We start from the raw sequence: 21,341 nt of genomic DNA, 5'->3' as shown, positions 1-21,341 counted from the left end.
GAATGAAAATGTATTTTATGTTCATAGCTTGGAAGAATTAGTATTGCTAAAATGTTTCTACTACCCAAAGCAATCTACAGATTTAGCACAATCCCTATCAAAATTCCAATGGCATATTTCACAGAGATAGAACAAATGATTCTAAAATCTGTAAGGAATTACAACATATCCTGAATAGCCGAAACATTCTTGAGAAAAAAAGAACAATCTGGAGGTATCATGCTCCCTGATTTCAAACTATACTACAAAGCTAACAAAAGCAAAAGTAAACATGTGGAACTACATCAAACTAAAAAGCTGCACAGCAAAGGAAAGCAAATGAAACCACCAACAAGATGAAAAGGCAATGTAATAAATGGGAGAAAATATTCTCAAATTTGTTTGCTAAAGTTTTAATATCCAAAATATATAAAGAGCTCAAACAACTAAATAGCAAGAAACCAAACAATCTGATTAGAAAATGGGCAGAAGATTTAAATAAATATTTTTCCAAAGAGATCATACAGATGGTCAAAAGGCACATGAAAAGATGCTCAGCATTACTAATCTTTAGGGAAATGCAAATCAAAATCACAGTGAGATATCACCTCACATCTGTTAGAATGGCTATTATTGAAATGATAAATAATAACAACTGTTTGTGAAGATGGGAGAAAAAGTAACCCTTGTAAACTGGTGGTTGGACTGTAAATTGGTGCAGCCACTACAGAAAACAGTATGAAGATTCCTCAAAAAATTAAAAATAGAACTACCATATGACCCAGGTATTCCACTTCTGAATATTTATCTAAAGAACACAAAAACACTAATTTGTAAGGATATATGCACCCTCATGTCCATTGCAGCATTATATAACCAAGATATGGAAATAACCCAAGTATCTATCAATGAATGAATGGATGAAAAATATGTGATATCTATGTATATAGATATACACAGTTATATAGATGTATAATGGAATACTGCTCACGCATAAAATGAGTGAAATCCTTCCATTTGTAACAACATGGATGAACCTTGAAGGTCTGTTCCTTTTTCTGTTATGTAGGTAAGTTTATTTGTATCATTTTTTAGATTACACATATAAGCAATACCATATGATATTTCTCTTTCTCTGCGTGACTTATTTCACTTAGTATGATAATCTCTAGGTCAATCTATGTTGCTTTAAATGGCATAATTTCATTCATTTTTATGGCTGAGTAATATTCCACTGTGTATATATACTGCATCTTCTTTATCCATTCATCTGTTGATGGACATTTAGGTTGCTTCCATGTTTTGGCTATTGTAAATTGTGCTGCTATGAACATTGGGGTGCATGTATCTTTTCAAATTATAGTTTTCTCCAGTTATAGGCCCAGGAGTGGGATTGCTAAATCTGCCTTACATGAAATACTAAAGACAGTTCTTCTAGTAGAAATGAAATGACACTAATTAGCAATATAAAAGTATAGAACTGACTGCTCCTTTTGAATTTGACATATAGTCAAATTCAAAATATCCTAATACTGTAATTGTGATGCGTAAATTATTTTTATCTCTAGTATAAAAGTTGAAAACAATAATATTAAAAATAACTATAGCTACAATAATTTGGTAATAGATGTACAATATAAAAATATAGTGTGACTTCATTTGTATAAAACATGAAGGGAGAAGTAAAATTGTACAGTTTTTGTATGAGATTGAAGGTAAGTTGTTTTCAACTTGAAATAGACTGTTATATCTATAATATGCTTTTTGTAAGCCTCATGGCAACCAAAAAGAAAAAAAAATTATAATAGATACACAAAAGATAAAGAGAAAGGAATTAAACTATACTACTACAAAAAAAATCAAAAAACAAGACAGCAGTGAGGAAGGAAGGAACAAAAAATCAGCAAACAATTAACAAAATGGCAGTAGTAAGTTCTCATCTATCAATAATTACTTAAGGCAAAATGGACTAAATTACCAATCAAAAAGCAAAAAAGTAGTTGAATTATGAAGAAACAAGATTGTTGGGAAAATTAATAAAATAGTGTTGTTCAGGCTTCAGAGGCAGAAGCAGACCTCTGACTGACCTGTGACTTTGTCTGGACTGCACGCCTGGTTGCACACCTAAGAATTGCTGCTAGCAAGTCAAGCAGCACATACGATAAGAAAGAGAGTATGTCTTGGAATTTCTTGAGCCCTGAGGACCTGGCCAGTCCCCCGTGGTCTATAAAATACTGTGACTCACATGGTGAAACCAACAGCATTGTTAAAGTGAATCCAGAGCTGCATTTTTGCATGCAAACTGATGTCATTTTGTGGCCTGGAATTCTAAACGGAAGCCCCCAGAACTCCAATCTGAAGTCTCACCTGTGGGGTGGATGCACCACCCAGGACCCTTCCCAACTGGGGCTTCAGATTGCTGTCACTTGGGACTTCCCAGCACTGCTTGGGTCTGGATGTAGGTGCTTCTCCAGTTTGGTGATGTATAAACCTCTCTCTTTACTATTCTTTCTTAGTTATACCATTCTTGTTTCTTTAATTTTTATTGAAATATAGTTGTTGTACATATTATATAAGTTACAAGTGTACAATATAGTGATTCACAATTTTTAAAGGTTACACTCCATTTATAGTTATTATAAAATATTGGCTATATTCCCCATGTTGTACAATATATCCTTGTAAGTTATTTTATACATAATATTTTGTACCTCTTAATACCCTACCCCTATATTGCCCCTCCACCTTCTCTCTCCCAACTTGTAACCACTACTTTGTTCTCTATATCTGTGAGTCTTTTCATTCTTTGTTATATTCACTAGTTTGTTGTACTTTTTAGATTCCACATATAAGTGATAGCATACAGTATTTTTCTATCTACCCTACAAGCCCATCCATGTTGCTGTAAATGGCAAAATTTCATTTTTTTTATGGCTGAGTAGTACTCCATTGTATATATGTACCGCATCTTTATCAATTCATCTGCTGATGGACACATAGTTTGCTTCCATGTCTTAGCTATTGTAAATCATGCTGCTGTGAACATTGGGGTGCTTGTATGTTTTCAAATTAGTACTTTTGTTTTCTTTGGCTATATACCCAAGAGTAGAATTTCTGGGTCATATGATAGTTCTAATTTTAGTTTTTTGAGGAACCTTCATACTGTCTTCCACAGTGGCTACACAAATTTACATTACCATCAACAGTGTACGAGAGTTCCCTTTTCTCCACATCTTCACCAACATTTGTTACGTGTGTTCTTTTTTTTTCATCTTTATTGGAGTATAATTGCTTTACAATGGTGTGTTAGTTTCTGCTTTATAAAAAAGTGAATCAGTTATACGTATACATATGTTCCCATAACTCTTCCCTCTTGCGTCTCCCTCCCTCCCACCCTCCCTATCCCACCCCTCCAGGTGGTCACAAAGCACCAAGCTGATCTCCCTGTGCTATGTGGCTGCTTCCCACTAGCTATCTACCTTATGTTTGGTAGTGTATGCCTCTCTCTTTCTTTGTCACAGCTTACCTTTCCCCCTTCCCATATCCTCAAGTCCACTCTCTAGTAGGTTTGTGTTTTTATTCCTGTCTTACCCCTAGGTTCTTCATGACATTTTTTTCTTAAATTCCATATATATATGTGTTAGCATATGGTATTTGTCTTTCTATTTCTGACTTACTTCACTCTGTATGACAGACTCTAGGTCTATCCACCTCATCACGAATAGCTCAATTTTGTTTCTTTTTATGGCTGAGTAATATTCCATTGTATATAAGTGGCACATCTTCTTTATCCATTCATCTAATAATGGACACTTAAGTTGTTTCCATCTCTGGGCTATTGTAAATAGAGCTGCAATGAACATTTTGGTACATGACTCTTTTTGAATTATGGTTTTCTCAGGGTATATGGCCAGTAGTGGGATTGCTGGGTCATATGGTTGTTCTATTTGTAGTTTTTTAAGGAACCTCCATACTGTTCTCCATAGTGGCTGTACCAATTCACATTCCCACCAGCAGTGCAAGAGTGTTCCCTTTTCGCCACACCCACTCCAGCATTTGTTGTTTCTAGATTTTTTGATGAGTCTACCATTCTTTTCTTAATTAATATACTGTAGTCTTTGCTAATTCAATAAACTCTCTATAAATTCTTGTTTAGCTGAGTGTATAGAGGTTGTTTTGCCAGCAAATACAATGAACCTTGAAACTGAAAGTAAGACTTTTGGCAAAAAAAAGATCCAAGTATATGCTGCCTACAAGAGACTCGCTTTAGCTTTAAGGATGCATATTGAAAGTGAAAAGATGTTAAAAGATATTCAATGCAAATGGTAACCCAAAGACAATAGGAGTGCTATACTTAAAAAAGATAAAATAGACCTTCTGTCAAAATTGGTCAGGAGAGACAAAGAATGTCACTATATAGTGATAAAGGGGTCAATTCATCAAGAGAATGTAACTATTATATATACACTCAACAGTAGAGTGTCTAAATATTTATAGCAAATATTAACAGAAGTAAGTGAGAATAAGACAGAATTACAATAATAGTAGTGGACTTCAATACTCCATCTTAAACATTGGATAGATCATCCAGACAGAAAATTAATAAAGAAACTGCAGAAATGAATAACACTATGGATGAAATGGACATGACAGAAAAAACATATAAAGAACATTTCATCCAACAGCACCAGAATACACATTTTTCTCAAGCACACATGGAATATTTTCCAGGATAGACCATATGTTGGAACAAAAAGGAAGCCTTAAGAAATTTAATAATATGAAAAGCATATTTAAAATCTTTTCTGATCATAATAGTATAAAATTAGAAATCAACAACAGGAGGAAAACACAGAAATCCACAAAATAAATAGAAATTAAACAGCATACTCCTGACAAACAGTGGGTGAAAGAAGGAATCAAAAGAGAAATAAGAAAGATATTTAGAGACAAATGAAAATGAAAACACAACATACTAAAACTTATGGGATTCAGCAAAAACCATTCTAAGAGAGAAGTTTAGAGTGATAAATGCTTACATAAAAAAAAAGAAAGGTCTCAGATAAACAACCTAACTTTACACCTCAAGAAATTAGAAAAAAATATGAACAAACCGAAAGTTAGCAGAGAGAAAGAAATAATAAAAATTAGCACAGATATAAGTGAAAGAAAGACAACAGAAAAAAACTAATAAAACTAAGACTTTTTTTGCAAAGATACACCAGATTGATAAATCTTTAGTTGGACTAATCAAGAAAAAAAGAAGATTCAAATAAACAAAATTACAAATGAAAGTGGAGACATTACAACTGACACCACAGAAATACAAGGGAACATAAAATCTACTGTGAGAAATTAAATGTCAACAAATTAGATAACCTAAGAGAAATGGATAAATTCCTAGAAACATTAAGCCTACGAAGAGTGAAACACAAAGAAATAGAAAGTCTGAAAGGACAAATAACAACTAAGGATATTGAAACAGCAATCAAGAGTTTCCCATCAAAGAGTAACGTATTCTGTAATAACCTAAATGGGAAAAGAATTTGAAAAAAGAATAGATATATGTATAACTGAATCACTTTGCCATACATTTGAAACTAACAACATTATTAATCAACTGTGTTCTAATATAAATAATAAAAATTAAAAACAGAGATCTCTGGGATCAAAATTCTATCAAATATTTACAGAAGAATTAACAGCACTAATTAAGAATTCTAAAACACTTCTTCAAAGTTGAAAAGGAGGAAACACTCCTTTTATAAGGCCAGCATTACTCTCATACCAAAACCCAGATAAAGACACTACAAAAAAGAAAACTACAGGCTAAGTAAAGAGATGAATATAGATGCAAATATTCTCAACAAAATTCTAGCAAAGTGAGTCCAACAGCACATTAAACAGATCACACACCATGAAAAAGTGAGATTTATCCCTGGGATCTAAGAAGAGTTCAATATATGCAAATCAGTGAACGTGGTACACCACATCAATAGAAAGGATAAAAATTGTATGATCCTGTTAATGGATGTAGAAAAGGCATTTGAAAAAATTCAACATCTTTTCTTGATACAAGCTGTCAACACTAGTATAGAAGGAATGTACCTCAACATAATAAGGGCCATAAATTGTAAACCCATGGCTAACATCATAATGGTGTAAAACTAAAAGCTTTCCCTCTAAAATTAGGAACAAGGAAAAAGTGCCCACTCTTACCACTCCTATTCCACATAGTGTGGGAAGTCTTAGCCAGAACCATTAAGTAAGAAAAAAGAAACAAAAGCCACGAAAATCAGAAAGAAAGAAGTAAAATTGTCTCTGTTTGCAGATGGCATGATCTTATGTATAGAAAACCACAAAGATGCCACCCAAAAAATTATTAGAATTAACAAATTCAGTAATGTTGCAGTATACAAAATCACCATGCAAAATTATTTGCTATTCTGTACACTAACAATGAAATATCTGAAAGAGAAATAAAATAATTCCTCTTGCAGTAGCACTAAAAACAATAAAATACTTAAGAATAAATGTTACCAAGGGGCTGACAGGTCTGTACACTGAAAAATATGAGACATTGATGAGATGAATTGAAGAAGATACAAATAAATAGAAAGATTTCCCATAGTCATGGATCAGAAGAATTAATATTGTGAAAATGTCCATACCATCCGAAGCCATTTATAGATTTGTTTTAATTCCTGCAAAAGTCCAATAGCATTTCTCACAAAAAATAGAATAAAACAATATGAAAATTAGTATGGAATCTCAAAAGACACCAAATAGCTAAAGCAATCTTTAGAGAGAAGAGCAAAGCTGGAGGCATCATACTTTGTGATTTCAAACTGCATTAGAGTGCATTAGCAATCAAAGCAGTATGGTGCTGGCATAAAAACAGAAACATATACCAATAGAGCAGAAAACAGAGTACAGAAAGAAACCAATGCATATATGGTCAACTAATATTTGACTAGGAATCCAAAAAAGCTCAGTGGGGAAAAGATAGTTTTCAATAAATGATATTGGGAAAATTGGATATTCACATGCAAAAGAATGAAACAGGAACCTTATCTTGCACCACTCACAAAAAATAGCTTGAAATGGATTAAAGACTGAATTGTAAGACCCAAAGCCATAAAATTCCTAGAAGAAAACTCAGGTGAAAAGCTCCTTGATATTGCTTTTGGCTAAGATTTTTTTTTTAATTTTATAACAATAGGCAACCAAAGCAAAAATCAACAAATGGGACTACATCATACTAAGATGTGTCTGTACAGCAAAAGCAATAATCAACAAAATTAAAAGCAATCTACAGAATAGAAAATATTTGAAAATCATATCTCTGTTATGGGGTTAATATCCAAAGTATATAAGAAACTCCTACAAATAAATAGCAATCCCCCAAAATAATCCAATTAAAAATGAGCAGAGATTCTGAATAGGCATTTTTCCAAAGAAAACATACAAATGTCCAACAGGTATGTGAAAAGATGATCAATATCCAGAATAATCATATAATCATAATCATTTCCCATAATAATCAGGGAAATAAAAATCAAAAGCAAATCAAAATCATAATGAGATATCACCTCAAACGTGTTAGAATGGCTATTATCAAAATAATAAGAGAGAACAAGTGTTGGCAAATATGTGGAGAAAAGGGAACCCTAATGAACTTTTGATGAGAATGTAAATTGATACAAAAACTATAAAAACCAGTATGGAGATTCCTCAACAAATTAAAGATAGACCTGTCATATCATTCAGCAATCCCACTTCTGAGTATATATCCCAAAGAAATGACATTACCATTTCAAAGTGTTATTTGCACCCCATGTTCATTGCAGATTATTCACAGTAGACAAGGTATAGAAACAACTTAAGTGTTCATCCATGGATAAATAAACAAAGGAAATGTGGTGTATATGGAATATTATTCAGGCATAAAAATGGGAAATCCTGACACGTGATAACATGAGTGGAACTTGAGGGCATTATGGTAAGTGAAGTAAATCAGATAGTGAAAAATAAATACCAAAAGATCTCACTATTGTGTGGAATCTAAAAAAATATGTAACTCAAACTCATAGAAACAGAATAGAATGATGTTTGCCAGGGGCTGGGGGTTGTGAGAAATGCAGAGATATTTGTCAAATGGTATAAACTTCCAGTTAAAAGATGAATAAATTCTGGGGATCTAATATTCAGCATGGTGATTGTAGTTAACAATACTGCATTATATACTTGTAAATTGCTAAGAGATGTTCTTAAATGTTCTCATTACCAAAAACTGTAATTATTTGAGGTGATGGATGTATTAACAACTTTACTGTGGTAATCATTTCACAATACATATATGTATCTAATTATCATGCTATACAACTTAAACTTACATTATGTTATGTGTCAATTATATGTAAATAAGCCTGGGATTGGGGAAGGAGAGGAGAGGACAGATCCTGTAGCAAACTTTAATAAGACCATTTAAAAAGGATACCAACAAAACACATTTGAAGAGGGTTACAACACTTGAATAATAACATATCAAGTTCCTATCATTTTGCTGACTTTAGCTTTCTTTAGTCATGTGTAGTACTGTTAAATTAGGGAGGGGTTGATTTCATCATCAGCATTCTGGCTTGAAGCTTCATAGAAACCAAGGGTTTTTTATTTTTTGTTGTTGTTGTTGTTGTTTTTCATGAAATGGCAAACTTTATTTATTTAAAATTTTATTTCTTTCTTTAAACTGCAGGTTCTTATTAGTCATCAATTTTATACACATCAGTGTATACATGTCAATCCCAATTGCCCAATTCATCACACTCACACCCGTACTCCCCTGCGGCTTTCCCCCCTTGGTGTCCATACGTTTGTTTTCTACATCTATGTCTCAACATCTGTCCAGCAAATCTGTTCATCTGTACCATTTTCTTAGGTTCCATCTACATACATGTGTTAATATACGATATTTGTTTTTCTCTTTCTGACTTACTTCACTCTGTTTGACAGTCTCTAGATCCATCCACAATGCAACAAATGACCCAATTTCATTCCGTTTTATGGCTGAGTAATATTCCATTGTATAGATGTACCACAAATTCTTTATCCATTCATCTGTCGATGGGCATCTAGGTTGTTTCCATGATCTGCCTATTGTAAATACTGCTGCAATGAACATTGGGGTGCATGTGTCTTTTTGAATTATGGTTTTATCTGGGAATATGCCCAGCAGTGGGATTGCTGGATCATAAGGTAATTCTATTTTTAGTTTTTTAAGGAACCTCCATACTGTCCTCCATAGTGGCTGTATCAATTTACATTCCCACCAACAGTGCAAGAGGGTTCCCTTTTCTTCACACCCTCTCCAGCATTTGTTGTTTGTAGATTTTCTGATGATCACCATTCTGACCAGTGTGAGGTGATAACTCATTGTAGTTTTGATTTGCATTTCTCTAATAATTAGTGATGTTGAGCAGCTTTTCATGTGCTTCCTGGCCATCTGTATCTCTTCTTTGGAGAAATGTCTATTTAGGACTTCTTCCCATTTTTGGATTGGGTTGTTTGTTTTTTCAATATTGAACTGCATGAGCTGTTTATATATATTGGAGATTTATCCTTTGTCCGTTGATTTGCTTGCAAATATTTTCTCCCATTCTGAGGGTTGTCTTTTAGTCTTGCTTAGGGTTTCCTTTGCTGGGCAAAAGCTTTGAAGTTTCATTAGGTTGCATTTGTTTATTTTTGTTTTTATTTCCATTACTGTAGGAGGTGGGTCAAAAAAATTTTGCTGTGATTTATGTCAAAGAGTGTTCTTCCTACGTTTTCCTCTAAGAGTTTTAGAGTGTCTGGTCTTACATTTAGGTCTCTAATCCATTTTGAGTTTATTTTTGTGTATGGTGTTAGGGAGTGTTCTAATTTCATTTTTTTACATGTAGTTGTCCAGTTTTCCCAGCACAACTTATTGAAGAGACTGTCTTTTCTCCATTGTATATCCTTGCCTCCTTTGTCTTAGATTAGTTGACCATAGGTACATGGGTTTATCTCTGGGCTTTCTATCTTGTTCCATTGGTCTGTGTTTATGTCTTTTTGTCAGTACCATATTGTCTTGATTACTGTAACTTTGTAGTATAGTCTGAAGTCAGGGAGTCTGACTCCTCCAGCTCCGCTTCTTTTCCCTCAAGACTGCTTTGGCTATTCAGGGTCTTTTGTGTCCACATACAAATTTTAAGATGTTTTGTTCTATTTCCATAAAAAATGCCATTGGCAATTTGATAGGGATGGCATTGAATCTGTAGTTTGCTTTGGGTAGTATAGCCATTTTCACAATATTGATTCTTCCAGTCCAGGAACATGGTATATCTCTCCATCTGTTGGTATCATCTTTAATTTCTTTCATCAGTGTCTTACAGTTTTCTGCATATAGGTCTTTTGTCTCCCTGGGTAGGTTTATTCCTAGGTATTTTATTCTTTTTGTTGCAATGGTAAATGGGAGTGTTTCCTTAATTTCTCTTTCAGATTTTTCATCATTAGTGTATAGGAATGCAAGAGATTTCTGTGCATTAATTTTGTATCCTGCAACTTTACCAAATTCATTGATTAGCTCTAGTAGTTTTCTGGTAGCATCTTTAGGATTCTCTCTATATAGTATCATGTCATCTGCACACAGTGACAGTTTTACTTCTTATTTTCCAATTTGTATTCCTTTTATTTCTTTTTCTTCTCTGATTGCCGTGGCTAGGACTTCCAAAACTATGTTGAAAAATAGTGGTGAGAGTGGACATCCTTGTCTTGATTTGAGTCCTCTCCCTCTTTTTCGTGATGAGTCTGGCTAATGGTTTATCAATTTTGTTTATCTTCTCAAAGAACGAGCTTTTAGTTTTACTGATCTTTGCTATTGTTTTCTTAGTTTCTATTTCATTTATTTCTGCTCTGATCATTATAATTTCTTTCCTTCTTCTAACTTTGGGTTTTGTTTGTTCTTCTTTCTCTAGTGCCTTTAGGTATAAGGTTAGATGGTTTATTAAGATTTTTCTTGTTTCTTGAGGTAGACATTAAGAGCTATAAACTTTCCACTTAGAACTGCTTTTGCTGCATCCCATAGGTTTTGGATTGTTGTGTTTTCATTGTCATTTGTCTCTCGGTAGTTTTTGATTTCCTCTTTGATTTCTTCAGTGATCTCTTGGTTATTTAGTAACGTATTGTTTAGTCTCTATGTGTTTGTGTTTTTTTACTTTTTTTCCCCTGTAATTCATTTCTAATCTCATAGCATTTTGGTCAGAAAAGATGTTTGATATGATTTCAATTTTCTTAAATGTTCTGTTTTCACTTGAGAAGAAAGTGTAATCTGCTATTTTTGGATGGAATGTGCTATAAATATCAATTAAGTCTATCTGGTCTATTGTGTTATTTAAAGCTTCTATTTCCTTATTTATTTTCATTTTGGATGATCTTTCCACTGGTGTAGGTGAGGTGTTGAAGTGCCCCACTATTGTTTTGTTACTGTCAATTTCCTCTTTTATACTTGTTGCCTTATGTATTGTGGTGCTCCTAAGTTGGGTGCATATATATTTATAATTGTTATATCTTCTTCTTGGATTGATCCCTTGATCATTATGTAGTGTCCTTCCTTGTCTCTTGTAACATTCTTTATTTGAAAGTCTATTTTATCTGATATGAGTATTGTTACTCCAGCTTTCTTTTGATTTCCATCTGCATGGAATATCTTTTTCCATCCCCTCAATAGAAGTCTGTATGTGTTCCTAGGTCTGAAGTGGGTCTCTTGTAGACAGCATATATATGTGTCTTGTTTTTGTATCCATTCAGCAAGCCTGTGTCTTTTGGTTGGAGCATTTAATCCATTCATGTTTAAGGTAATTATCGATATGTATGTTCCTATGACCATTTTTTAAATTGTTTTGAGTTTGTTTTTGTAGGTCCTTTTCTTGTCTTGTGTTTCCCACTTAAGGAAGTTCCTTTAGCATTTGTTGTAGAGCTGGTTTGGTGGTGCTGAATTCTTTTAGCTTATGCTTGTCTGTAAAGCTTTAGATTTCTCCATCGAATCTGAATGAGATCCTTGTGGGGTAGAGTAATCTTGGTTGCAGGTTCTTCCCTTTCATCACTTTAAGTATATCATACCACTCCCTTCTGGCTTGTAGAGTTTCTGCTGGGAAATCAGCTGTTAACCTTATGGGAGTTCCTGTGTATGTTATTTGTCATTTTTCCCTTGCTGCTTTCAATAATTTTTCTTTGTGTTTAATTTTTGCCAATTTGATTACTATGTGTCTCAGTGTGTTTCTCTTTGGGTTTATCCTGTAGGGACTCACTGCACTTCCTGGACTTGTGTGGCTGTTTCCTTTCCCCTATTAGGGAAGTTTTCTACTAAAATATCTTCAAATATTTTCTTGGGTCCTTTCTCTCTTCTCCTTCTGGGACCCCTATTATGCAAATGATGTTACATTTAATGTTGTCCCAGAGGTCTCTTAGGCTGTCTTCATTTCTTTTCATTCTTTTTTCTTTATTCTGTTCCACAGCAGTGAATTCCACCATTCTGTCCTCCAGGTCACTCATCTGTTCTTCTGTCTCAGTAATTATGCTATTGCTTCCTTCTAGTTAAGTTTTCATTTCAGTTATTGTATTGTCCATCTCTGTTTGTTTGTTCTTTAATTCTTCTAGGTCTTTGTTAAACTTTTCTGGCATCTTCTCGATCTTTGCCTCCATTCTTTTTCCGAGGTCCTGGATCATCTTCACTATCATTATTCTGAATTCTTTTTGTGGACGGTTACCTATCTCCAATTCATTTTGTTGTTTTTCTGGGGTTTTATCTTGCTCCTTCATCTGGTACATAGCTGTCTGCCTTTTCATCTTGTCTATCTTTCTGTGAATGTGGCTTTTGTTCTACAGGTTGTGGGATTGTAGCTCTTCTTGCTTCTGCTCTCTGCCCTCTGGTGGATGAGGCTATCTAAGAGGCTTGTGCATGTTTCCTGATGGGAGGGGATGGTGGCGAGTAGTGCTGACTGTTTCTCTGGTGGGCAGAGGTCAGTAAAACTTTAATCGGCTTGACTTCTGATGGGTGGTGCTGGGTTCCCTCCCTGTTGTTTGTTTGGCCTGAGGCAACCCAACACTGGAGCCTACCTGGGCTCTTTGGTGGGGCTAATGGCAGACTCTGGGAGGGCTTATGCCAAGGAGTACTTCCCAGAACTTCTGTTGCCAGTGTACTTGTCCCCACAGTTAGCCACAGCCTCCCACCGCCTCTGCAGGAGACCCTCCAACCCTAACAGGTAGGTCTGGTTCAGTGTCCCCTGTGGTCACTGCTCCTTCCCCTTGGTTATGATGCACACACTACTTTGTGTGTGCCCTCCAAGAGTGGAGTCTCTGTTTCCCCCAGTCCTGTTGAGGTCCTGCAATCAAATCCTACTAGGTTTCAAAGTCTGATTCTCTAGGAATTCCTCCTCCTGTTGCTGGACCCCCTGGTTGGGAAGCCTGACGTGCGGCTCAGAACCTTCACTCCAGTGGGTGGACTTCTGTGGTATAAGAGTTCTCCAGTCTGTGAGTCACCCACCCAGCAGTTATGGGATTCGATTTTACTGTGGTTGTGCCCCTCCTACCATCTCATTTTGGCTTCTCCTTTGTCTTTGGATGTGGGGTATCTTTGTTGGTGAGTTCCATTGTCTTCCTGTCAATGATTGTCCAGCATCTAGTTGTGATTCTGGAGTTCTCACAAGAGCCAGTCAGAGCACATCCTTCTACTCCGCCATCTTGTTCAGGGTCCCAAAACCATGTTAAAGAGGAAATAATTAGGGAATTAGAAAATATTCAAAAAAAAATAAAGAGAAGAAGAGATATTAAAATGTTTATAAAATTAATGAAACAGGATATTTGGTTTATGGACTATACTAAATGTTTTCATTATATAAAATATGCTTAATGTTTCTATATGTGAGTGTATGAAGTAGGTGCTGAAATGAACTCAAAAGTCACTGGCATTTTAATAAGCATTTAGGACTTTGCTTGAAAGGGAATGCAAATAAGATGTGTGCTCTAGACAGATTGAGTGTTTCAGGGCCTAGAACAGTGTGTGCAGTTTTGAAAATAGAGAGCTTCCTCTCTACACATATCTCTGCACATATTGCTTAATCAAACATTTGATGACCTTGCCCTTGTCTGTGATTCCCAAGAATCATTAGGCAGTTGAAAACTACACAGGGTAGTCAATACATTTGAAAATGGAAACAGTACTTCTGAGAACTCAGCAGCATAAAAACTTAGGGCTATTCTGCCACCTAGTGGACATAGAGCAGAATGCCACCAAATCTCCCAAATAAAGGAATTTAGGTATAAGTCATGTATTCAAAAGTACAAAATGCTAGAAAGAGTCCTCACAGATGTAATTGCATTTTCAGGAGCTAGTGCAAACATTATTTTAGAGGTTATTCAGTGCTGAGGGCGAACTTTTTTAGGCATCTCAATAGAAGATTTTTCTAAGAGGAGGTATTCCTTTATTTATCAGGGGTCTCATGAAACTCATGATGTTTGGGGGTGTCTTAATGAGGGAGCATCTGGGATCTCATTCTTTGGTTAATGTCTGAGAACTCTATTACAAGCATACCAAATTTTGAGAAATGACCTTAGGCCAAAGTGCCATCACCAATTGAAAGAAGACAAAAATTACTCTTCCTAATGGTTTCCTGTAAATATGAGTCAAGCATGACAGACATTAACCAGTTTCCCATGAGTCTATGCCAGGTTGCAGAGAAAGGGACAGGTAAGGATTAACTTAGCCTATGGTGTACATCTATACATTGGCAACTGGGGAACATGTGAAAAGAGACCACTAGAAAAGTAGCATTTTTCTTTGAAGTGTTCTTAATGTAAAACAGCTGGGGAGATTTAGACATGTAGACTAACAAAACAGAGTAGACCAAAAGGAGACTTATTCATATATGAAAACTTTATTTATGACCGATATGTTTTTTGTCCATTAATGATGCTTGGTCTGTTGGATAGCCATATAGTAAAAAAAAGTGTGTATCTTGACTTCTATCTTGCATATACACAAAAGTCTATCCCAAGCTGTTTAACATAAGAGTATATTTATGACCTTGTGGGTAGGTAGTGAGGGTGTAGGTACATTTACAAATAGTTGTTTTAATATCCTTGTCTGCTAATTATATGTGTTATTTTGGGGACTGTATCTATTGATTGATTTTTCTCCTCATTATGGGATGTATTTTTCTGCTTCTTTGCATGCCTGGTACTTCTTGAATTAATACAAGACATTGCAGATTGTACATTGTTGGGTGATTAATTTTTTTTGCTTTTTTAAAAAGCTTTGTTCTCCTACATAATTAAGATATTTGGAAACAGTTCGATCATTTCAAGGTTTTCTTTTAAGAGTTTTTAAGTGATACCAGAGCTACAAAAATATTTTGGTTTAGGGTTAATTTGTCCTGTCTTCTTAGGTAATATCCTTCTCTATCTGATGTCTCATTCATTAAGGGATTTCTTGACTTTGGTTTTCGAGAATGTGAACTATTAACAACCCTGTTTGAGCTCCAAAAATTGTTCTGCCTACTCCTTTCTAATAGTTTGGTGGTGGTTTCCTCATGTACATGATCAGAACTCAGTGGAAGACTGGAAGGAGAGGCCTCTGTCCATCTCCAGAGCTCCCACTCTGTGCAGAATTTTCCTCTCTAGTGCTCTGCCCTTTATAACTCTTTGGCCTCCTCAAATCCTCCACCCTGTCTCCTCAACCGAGTGAGAATATCAGACTCTTTTTGCATTTTTTCTTCCTGCATTATATCTTGGAAATTCCTTTCCCACAGTAAGCTAGGGCAATTTTAGGGCTTATGTTATTTGTTTTCCTATTATCAGGGATCCTGTGAGGCCTTGTTGTTCAATGTTTAAAAATTCTTGTTTCATATATATTTGGTCTGTTTTTCCATTTTTATTGAGAAGTAATTGACATACATCATTGTATAAATTTAAGGTGTACAGCATGATAGTTTGATTTACATATATTGTTAAGTGAATACCACAATAGTTTCAGCTAACATCCATTTTCTCATATAGATACACTAAGAAGAAAGAAAAAAAGAAAAAAGGGAAGAAAATTTATTTTGATGAGAACTCTTAGGATTTACTCATTTAACAACTTTCCTATATATCATACAGTAGTGTTAACTATAGTCTTCACATTGTACATTAAATTTCTAATATTTATTTATCTTATAACTGGAAGTTTGGACATTTTGAACACCTTGCTCTGATTCCCCCTTCCCCTAATCTCCACTTCTGTTAATAACAAGTATGATTTCTTTTTCTATGAGCTTTTTTTTTTAGATTCCACATATAAGTGGGATCATACAGTATTTGCCTTTCTATGCCTGCTTTACTTAACATAACATAATGCCTGCATGGTCTAGTCATATTGTTGCAAATGGCAGAAATTCCATGCTTTTATGGCTAAATAATATTCCATTGTACATATATAGAACAACTTCTTTATTTATCCACTTATGGACATTAAGGTTGTTTCCATGTCATGGCTATTGTAAATAGTGCTGCTATGAACATTGGGGTGCATGTATTTTTGAGTTAGTGTTTTTTTTCCTTTGGATATATTCGCAGAAGTGAAATTTCTGGATCATATAGGGTAGTTTTAATTTTTTCAGCATCCTCCATACTGTTTTCCACAGTGGCTCTACCATTTTACAAACCCATCAGCAGTGCACAAGAGTTTCCTTCACTCCACGTCTATGACAGCATTTATTGTCTTTTTCTTTCTTGCAGTTCTATTGAATGTAATTGACATATAGCACTGTATAAGTTTAAGGTATATAACATAATTATTTGACTTGCATATATCATGAAATTATTACCAGAATATCTATCATCTTTTACTGAAACAAAATTAAAGAAATAGAAAAAAATTTCCTTGTGTGAGAACTCTTAAGATTTCCTGTCTTAACAAATTTCATATATAACATAAAACAGTGTTAATAATATTTAGCATGTTGTACATTATATCTCTATTACTTATTTATCTTATAACTAGAAGTCTGTACCTTAATAGAATCATTTACACACTGACTGCATTACCTCTCCACTACACTAGCAGAGGACCATGTTGAGAGGTCTCCCCTGGATCTCTGGATCCTCCAGTGGGAAAAGATAACCTGAAGGGGACAACCAGCATCCCCCCATTATTGTGGATTGCTTTGTGGGAGCCCTTACTCTAGTCTCACTCCGTGAGGATTGCAGGTGAACAAAGATACCACAAAGAAAGAAAATTAGAGGCCAATATCACTGATGAACATAGACACAAAAATCCTTGACAAAATACTAGCAATCCAAATCCAATAGTACATTAAAATGATCACACACCATGATAAAATGGGATTTATCCCAGGGAGGCAAGGATTCTTCAATATACAGAAATCAATGTGATGCACCATATTAACAAATTGAAGAATAAAAACCATATGATCATCTCAGTAGATGCAGAAAAATCTTTTGACAAAATTCAACAGCAATTTATGATAAAAACTCTCCAGAAAGTGGACATAGAGGGAACATACCTCAAGAAATAAAGGTTCTACATGTAAAACTCACAGCTAACATCATACTAAACAGTGAAAAGCTGAAAACATTTCCTCCATGATCAGGAATGAGACAAGTATGTCCACTCTTGTTACTTTTATTCAACATAATATTGGAAGTCCTAGCCACAACAATCAGAGAAGAAAAAGAAATAAAAGGAATCCAAATTGGAAAAGAAGAAGTAAAATTGTCACTGTTTGCAGATGACATGATACTATACATAGAAAATCTGAAAGATGCTACTAGAAAACTACTATAGCTCATAAATGAATTGAGTAAAGTTGCAGGATGCAAAATTAATACACAGAAATCTGTTTCACCTCTTTACACTTACAATAAAAGATCAGAAAAACAAATTAAGGAAACAGTCCCATTTACTATAACACCAAAAATAATAAAATACCTAGGAATAAACTTACCTAAGGAGTCAAAAGACCTGTACTCTGAAAACTATAAGACACTGATGAGAAAACACAAAGAAGAAACAAACAGATGGAGAGATATAACATGCTCTTGGATTAAAAGAATCAATATTGTCAAAATGACTATACTACACAAACCAATCTACAGATTCAATGTAATCCCTATCAAATTACAAATGGCACTTTTCACAATTTGTATGGAAACACAAAAGACCCTGAATAACCAAAGCAATCTTGAGAAAGAAAAACTGAGTTGGAGGAATCACACTCCCTGACTTCAGACTATACTACAAAGCTACAGTCATCAAAACAGTATTGTACTGGCACAAAAACAGAAATGTAGATCAATGGAACAGAAGATAAAATCCAGAGATAAATCCAAGTACCTATGGTCACCTAATCTATGACAAAGGAGGCAAGACTATACAAAGGAGAAAAGACAGTCTCTTCAATTAGTGGTGCTGTGAAAACTGGACAGTGACATGTAAAAGAATGAATTTACAACACTCCCTAACATCATACACAAAAATAAACGCAAAACGGGTTAAAGACCTAAATGTAAGGCTGGATGATATAAAAGAGGAAAACATAGGCAGAATACTCTCTGACATAAATCACAGTAAGATCTTTTTTGATCCACCTCCTAGAGGAATGAAAATTTAAAAAAAATTAAACTGGGACAAAATTAAACTTAAAAGGTTTTGCACAGCAAAATAAACCATAAACACAGCAAAATAAACCATAAACAAAACAAAAAGACAACCCATAGAATAGGAGAAAATATTTACAAATCAAGGGATCAAAAAGGGATTAATCTCCAAAATATATAACATCTCATGCTGTTCAAAATGAAAAAAAAAAAAAAAAACAACAGTCAAAATATGGGCAGAACATCTAAATAGACCTTTCACCAAAGATGATATACAGATGACCAACAGGCAAATGAAAATATGCTCAGTATCACTAATTATTAGAGAAATGTAAATAAAAACTACAATAATGTATCTCCCCACACCATTCAGAATGACCATCATCAAAATACCTACAAACAATAAGTACTGGAGAGGGTGTGGAGAAAAGGGGATGCTTCAACACTGTTGGTGGGAATATAAATTGGTATAGCCACTATGGAGAACAGTATGGAGGTTCCTTAAAAAACTAAAAATAGAGCTATCATATAATCCTGATATTGCATTCTTGGGAATATATCCAAAGAAAACCATGGTTCAAAATGATACATGCACCTCAACATTCATTGCTGCACTATTTACATTAGCCAGGACATGGATGCAACCTAAATGTCCATCGAAAGAGGAGTGGATAAGGAAAATGTGGTACATATACACAATGTAATAGTAACCATTAAAAGAATGAAATAATAACATTTGCAGCAACATGGATGGACATAGAGATCATCATGCTGGGTGAAGTAAGTCAGACAGAGAAATACAAATGTCATATATTATCACTTATATTTGGAATCTAAAAAAATGATACAAATGAACTTGTTTACACAACAGAAATAGAGTCACAGAAGTAGAAAACAAACTTATGGTTTCCAGGGAGGAAGCCAGGGAGGGGGATAAACTGGGAGATTGGGGTTGACATATACATACTACTATATATAAAATAGATACCTAATTATGACATACTGTATAGCACAGGGAACTCTTCTCAATACTCTGTAATGCCTGATATGGGAAAAGAATATAAAAAAGAATGGCTATATCTATATGTATAACTGATTCACTTTGCTGTACAGCAGAAACTAACACAACATTGTAAATCAACTATATGCCAATAACAATTTTTAAAAACCTACCTAAAGAGGAAAAACCTGTACTCCAAAAACTACAAGACACTGTTGAAGAAATCAAAGATGACACAAACAGATGGAAAGATATACCATGTTCTTGGACGGGAAGAATCAATGTTGTCAAAATGACTATTCTACCCAAGGCAATCTGTAGATGCAATGCAATGCCTATCAAATTATCAATGGCATTTTTTTTGCAGACCTAGAACAAAACAATCTTAAAATTTGTATGGAAACACAAATGACACCGAATAGCTATAACAATCTTAAGAAAGAAAAATAGAGCTCGAGGAATCAGGCTCCCTGACTTCAGACAGTATTATAAAGCTACAGTAATCAAAACAGTATGGTACTGGCACAAAAACAGATGTATAGATCAATGGAACAGGATCAAAAGTCCAGAAATAAACCCACACAGCTATGGTCAATTAATCTATGACAAAGGAGGCAAGAATATACAATGGAGAAAAGACAGCCTCTTCAATAAGTGGTGTTGGGAAAACTGGACAGCTACATGTAAAAAAATGAAATTAGAACATTCTCTAACACCATACACAAAAATAAACTCAAAATGGATTAAAGACCTAAATGTAACACAAGATACTATAAAACTCTTAGAAGAAAACATAGGAAGAACACTCTTTGATACAAGTAGCAGCAATATTTTTTGGCTCTACCTCCTAGTGTAATAAAAATAAAAACAAAAATAAACCAATGGGACCTAATTAAACTTCAAAGCATTTGCATAGCAATGGAAACCATAAACAAAACAAAAAGTCAACCTATAGACTAGGAGAAAATATTTGTAAATGATGCAGCTGACAAGGGATTAATCTCTAAAATATACAAACAACTCATGCAGCTCAATAATAAAAAAGACAAACAACCCAGTCAAAAAATAGATCTAAATAGACATTTCTTCAAGGTAGACATACAGATGGTCAAAAAGCACATGAAAAGATGCTTAAAATCGTTAATTATTAGAGAAATGCAAATCAAAACTACAATGAGGTATAACCTCACACCAGTCAGAATGGTCATCATCAAAAAGTCTATAAACAATAAATGCTGAAGATTGTGTGGAGAAATGGCAACTTTCCTACACTGTTGGTGAGACTGTAAATTGGTTCAGCCACTATGGAGAAGCAGTGTGGAGGTTCCTTCAAAACGTAAGTGTAGAACTACCATATGATACAGCAACTCCACTCCTGGGGCACTGCAGCTGGAGAATAGCACAATTGGAAAAGATACATACACTCCAATATCCTTTGCAGCACTATTTACAATAGCCAAGTCATGGAAGCAACCTAAGTGTGCTTCAACAGATGAATGTATAAAGAAGATGTGGTATATATATGTGTGTGTGTGTGTGTGTGTGTGTGTGAAATGGAGTATTAGTCATAAAAAGAATGAATGCCAATCCTGAATGCAACAGGATTGAATTGACCTGGAGATTATCACACTAAGTAAAGTCAGAGAAATACAAATATTATATAATTTCCCTTTATATGGAATCTAAAAAATAA

This window comes from Phocoena sinus, chromosome X, assembly GCF_008692025.1.
Source record: "Phocoena sinus isolate mPhoSin1 chromosome X, mPhoSin1.pri, whole genome shotgun sequence".
In the NCBI taxonomy this organism is placed as follows: Eukaryota; Metazoa; Chordata; class Mammalia; order Artiodactyla; family Phocoenidae; genus Phocoena; species Phocoena sinus.
Note: the sequence above shows the minus strand (reverse complement) of the source record.